This window comes from Medicago sativa, chromosome 2 (genome assembly GCF_051527215.1).
Source record: "Medicago sativa cultivar Bolivia chromosome 2, Bolivia_mono, whole genome shotgun sequence".
Lineage (NCBI taxonomy): Eukaryota > Viridiplantae > Streptophyta > Magnoliopsida > Fabales > Fabaceae > Medicago > Medicago sativa.
In genome coordinates, this window is record NC_140750.1 from 48,446,467 (window position 1) to 48,452,466 (window position 6,000).

The following is a 6,000-nucleotide window of genomic DNA, read 5'->3' on the forward strand; positions in this document are numbered from 1 at the left end:
TATGGTAACTTTGGTCAAGATTATTTGATTCCATATTTCTTAATTCCATCTAGGCGTCTACTGAGATGTAATTTTTTTTCCAGCTTGCAATGCAATTCTTTTTGATTCCTTATCTAAGAGTATACAAATGATCAATAAGTATTTAGCTGCTAATCAGAAGAATGGTTGTGCGATTCTTTCTGATAGTTCTAATCAGAACGAGTTTACCAATGCAGAAGCTGCTAGAAAGGATATACTCTGTATATTTCCCACGCCCTTATTCTCAATTCCATGTTTGCTTCCCTCGACAATTTTATAATGTCTAAATTATACCGAGTACTCAATTTATTTACATGCATTTACGTGTTCATTGTGAAAATGAAATGTCAAGTGTAGCTGAGTTAAAACTTGGTATTATAATTAGGGAGAAATTGTATGCTACTTAAGTTAGTGTTAAAAAAATTATGACAGCTTACATGTATATCAAATAAGATATTTTTTTCATCGGTTGAATTTCAGAAAATCCATTGTGTCTACGACAATGCTGTTATCCGACCCTTTATGAGTGAAAAAAAAAACAAAATGTGTGAATTGTGGAATTGTGCAATGGAATTAATTGTGGTATTGTATAATTGTGGAATGCAATGGGTTAAAAAATGTCAGTTTTTTTATATTTTTGTATCTTAGGGGGGTGTATTGGATTAGGATTTTAAAAGACTATTTTAATAAAAAAAAGTCTTTAAGATTTTAAAAGACTGTGTGAGATTGTATTGATTTTGTGAGATTTTAATGGATTTATCACACTGTCTTTTAAGGATTTCAAAGGATTTTATGGGATTTTAAAATTTTAAAGGATTCAATTGACTTTTAAGGATTTCAAAGGATTTTATGGGATTTTAAAATTTTAAAGGATTCAATGAATTTTAGGGGAAAAAAGAACAAACTTACAAGCGTGAATGATAAAAATAATGAACAAATAAATTCTAGTGTTTGAATAAAGAAAAATAAAACCAATAAAAAATTCTTTTACTATTGATTTTAAAATTTTAAGGATTTTATGGATTTTATAAGATTTTAAGGGACTAAAAAACACTCTTAACACATTATTCTCCATACACATTTTTTGTTTGTTAAAAATGTTATTCCCACAAAATTCAATTGTACATATTTAAAATTATGACAGCCCTTACAAATCTTTCAAAAAAAAAAAATATTGTGTCAGCCCTCATTTTGTGTTTGAAATTAGAGAAGTCGTTTGAGTTTTTCTAAGAGAGGTGAGAGAGAGAGAGAGAAGAGAGGAGGGAGAGGGAGAGAGAGAGAGAGAGAATGGAGAGATAGAGAGACGAGGAGAGAAAGGAGAGAGGGGGGAGGGGAGAGAGAGAAGGGAGAAGAAAGAGATAGTAACTTTTAAATGAAAACAATCCCAAGAAATCTCATCTTTTCATGAAAGACTTTTTCTTGTTAAAATTACACTACAAAATCCCACAAAATCCATCAAAATCCAATTTATTAAACAATCCTTCGAAATTTAAATGATTTTGAATACCATGAGACTTTTTTTAAGTGATGAAAAGTCTTGATTGAATACCTCAAGACTTTTTTAAAATGACAAAGAGTCTTGATTGAATACCACAAGACTTTTTTTAAGTTGCAAAAAGTCTTGATTGAATACCACAAGACTTTTTCATAATTAAAAAGTCTTTTAAAATCCCATAGAATCCTAATCCAATACATCCCCCTTATACACACCCCTGTGTATTCTGTGTTGCTTCTTATCCATATATTGCTCCATGTGTTATCATTTCACCAATAGTGGGTTAACTGTCCAATTTTACATGTGTATGAGCATGCCCAATTATTATTTTTTCGAGCTATTACATATCTCATAAGAGTGAATTTTAAGTTTCTATAAATAGAGGGTTGTCCATGAGCTTCTAGAGTCTATTTATAGAGTTAAGTTGTTATACATATTCTATGTGATTGCCATTTAGAATGTCCATTTTTAAAAAAATTATCCGGAGAGAGGTTTCAAACGTTTATAATTCTCCTCGCCGTCCCCTTGCAATTTTTGACACCGTGCATGCACCCAATGAGGTAAAAGTATCAGGACTTTTTTTGTTGTTGTTATTTTTTTGGTATGACTTTTCTATTTTAGTGCATTCCAATACATCCTTAAAAGAGCTCCGATGATTGTAGTATTGTTTTAATTTTTTTTAGGAATGTGGGGAGGTTGATCTTACCTTCTTACATAAGTTCAGTTGCAACTTTGGTAACCATTGGACTTTTCTTGATGATCGTGGTAATATTCATAATATTATTTTTAATGGTGATTATAGTCATCCTTTGATGGTTGGTGGTTGGAGCCAGTTTTGAGATTTATATTGTCTGAAAGGTTTTACAATGGTACAGTCTTATATTATGGAAGTGATCTCTTTCAAGTAGAGTTTGGAAATCGTGTTGATAATATGCCTCACATACCAAGTTTTCACAGTCGTAATACTGTTGTAGGAGAGACCAAGTATTTCAATTTTATTCTTGAAGAGTCTGGTGTCTGCATTGACACATATTTGGTATGGATATTTTACGTGGTTTTTTTTATTTACGTTTATATAAAATTATGTGTAAGATCGTTATCAAAAAAAATTTGTAGGTGTTTGACGATTCTTTTACTGAGTATGCGACGATGAATAATTTCAAGTATTTGGTTTTGTTTGGATGCGTTGGTCGAAAGGTCGATTGTCCATTATATACTGAATATTTTCCTGATCCATGCATGTTTATTGAAGATGGATTGATTGAGTTTTGCGAGACAGTGATTTTCAAGTTGGTGACTCCATTCGCTTCAAGTTTGCCTTCGTTGATACTTCCTGCATGGTTGACAACCTCAGGTTCCAAAACTGTCACCGTCAGATCCTACTGCCGCCTCCATCTTTATTGCGGCGGGGAAGAAGATATTGTTCGAAAACTGTGTTGTTCATCGAATCCCTTACAATAGGGTTCGTCATCGCACCGTTTCTATGAAGACTCTTGCTAAGTGTGGACTTGTGAGGGTGATGGATAAGGTTTTTGGCGATGGTGCAGGTTGTGGAGAAACCAAGTGAATTATGTCGTATATGTTAGGTGTCTAATGTGTTATGTTTAATTAAAGTTTGTGCCTTATATATGTGTCTAATGTGTCTAGCTCCTTTGGGTTTTACCATAATAAAGTTAAGTTTTTAACGATGATGAGAACTTTGGAAGCTTGTTGAAGAGTTTGCTGTGTATGGTTGTTTGATAAATGTATTATAAGGGTTGTATTTGCTAGGTTGAGTTTCTTAGCTTTTTGTTTGGGTTGGTCTGCTATGATTTATGTATGATGCTTGGAGGGAATGTTAGAAGATGAAGAACATGCATTCACACAACAGGAAGAAACCCTAGCGACCAATGATGATATATTAATTTTCTTGCTTATTGATGCCTTCATGCTGTTTTTTTCTCTTCTCGGGGAATGAAGTCATATGGTCCGATTCTTTGCTAGATCAATCAAGTATTTTAATTTGTGTTACTTATTTAACTCATTGTAATATGTGGATTGATATTATATGTGATGTATAATTTCTAATGTATTGTTGTGTATTCATGTATAATGTATAATTTCTAATGTATGGAATATTTTGTGGTTGTGTATCCCATGGTTTTTAACATGATACGTAATTAATTATTAGCTTGCCTGAAAATACCAAAAAGTATATGTAAATGAACAACATATCTTTATCATATTTAACTAATAAATATTAATCAATTTGAAGCAGTTTTTGGTTACGGTTATTATCATCTTCGCTAATTACAATTACTGCATCTGTTTTATCATTCTGCTTGGTAATGTGACCATTGGTTTCACTCACAGCAGGATGTCTTCATGTATGATAGGCATGATCAATGGATTGCTAACTGTGGCAAATTCTATAAGGATTATCTTGAAAAGAGGTAAGTTTTAGTTAATTCAAATAATACGTGAATTAAATTGAAGTTTCCAACAATGTAAATAAAAGTATTACACATTAGTCATTTTTTATATTTGCAGGTCCAAACTTGCTGTCTGAGAGATTGAGTGTAAATGTTTTGTGGTTGCTATTAATCCCATCGTTATGTCTTGTGTGTTGATTGAAATGTGTGGCCGATTTTACTTAAAAATTAAGTTTAGTACATTTAGTTGGAATGTTTTGACTCCATTATTTCTTGCAATGATGTATTTCTCCATATTCACATGTGGTGTATCTCCTTCTCTTCACAGAAATTCGAATATGCTACCAAATTTTGTTCAGGTCATTACTTGATTCTTATAGACAAGTGTGCATTCTATTGAATTAGTGACTAACATCTTTATTAAGCAGGGTCCAGTTGTGTAGTTTAGATGTTTTAAGTGTGAGCTTGGTTTATTTGTTTTAGGAGTTTGCTTGATTAGAAATTAAATTTGTGATATTATATCAGGAATAACTTGGTTCCATCCTTTAATCTATCCTTCGTACCGTCTTGATTACATTGTAACGAATCTGTTTCTTAAAATATAGATTGTTTGGATAGGAATGCAGACTGATGACTGAAAGTTGCAATTTATTATACCAACTTTTTTTATTTCTTTTCTACTAATGTTCTGTAGAGCAAAATTGTTATTGAGCAGCATGTTAATATTTGCTTACCTTCAATTACCATTTGTTTTACATTTTCTTGCAATAGAAGGTTTTAATTCTATATATTGTTCAGATTGTACCCTGATGGCTTTAACATTATGACTTTTTTTCTTTTTATGTAGTGACCAAAATATATTTTAAGTATGCTGGAATGTTTTAAATTAGTGTCCGTTATGGTGAAAACACCGCGACTAAAAGGTATGTTTAGCCATTGATAATGTTATTACCTGTTTTTAGGGTGATACCGCGATTGATACTGTGACTGTTATTTAGAACCTTGATAGATGGGATCTTGACAGCCTTAAAGCGAATGCAATTGATACCACAATTGATACCGCGACCGTAATTTAAAACCTCGAGTATATGTATTCGTTTTCAATCCCATTAGGGGTATGTGTACATTAGATTTGTAAGTGGTGATTTGTTTGATCCATACTTTGCTGTAAGGGCAATTTTCTATGAGATGTACTTGAAATTACAAAACATGAGCTTATTTAAAATGAATCAGTTTTTCTTTTCTGTTAGTGCCAACAAAACATAAGTGTCGGTACAAAAAAAAAATACTTCATCATCTTTTATGGCAATAATTGGTTGAAGAGTTCTATGTCATTTTTGGTAATTTTAGGAGTGAGATACTAACATGTTTTTGTTTATTTGCGTGATAGTATTCTTCCTGGTGCCGTTTAGGGCGGAAGACCACATTAGGTCTCCTACCGTGAGAGACCCAATATTTTTTTTGGACAATTTAAATGACTTATTTTTGTAGGTGATGCACATTGTTTACCTAGTATAGGAGGTAAAAAAGTATATAAATAATTCTTATAATAATTTCATGCATATTATATTACTTTTCTCTTATCCATAAAACATATAATTTTATTTTTTAAATGATTTCTAATATTTTTTGTTGGAATAATTACTGTCTAATTTATTAGAGTTAAAATAATTTAAGTTAATAATTTTTTTAAAGTGTGGAAAGTGTGGAAAACATAATACCATCATACTAAAATAATAACATAATAACATATATGTTCTTTAAAGTGAATAAAAATAATTTTGAAAACTACACATATATGTTCTTTAAAGTGAATAAAAATAATTTTGAAATTCAATAATAATTTAATAAAACAAATGATTTTAGGGAACTTTAGAAAATAATTTTAACATCATATTGAAAACAGGTGGGCGTGTCTAATATAGACATCTTAAGAATTGTTCAAAAGTTTATTTATACCAATTTTTAGAAAAGAAAAAAAAATGGACTGGGGGAACACCAGACCGCCCCCTGAAAAAATATCCTCAATTTATACACAATATTTTTATTTAGATTAAATATAGATTTAAAATTTTA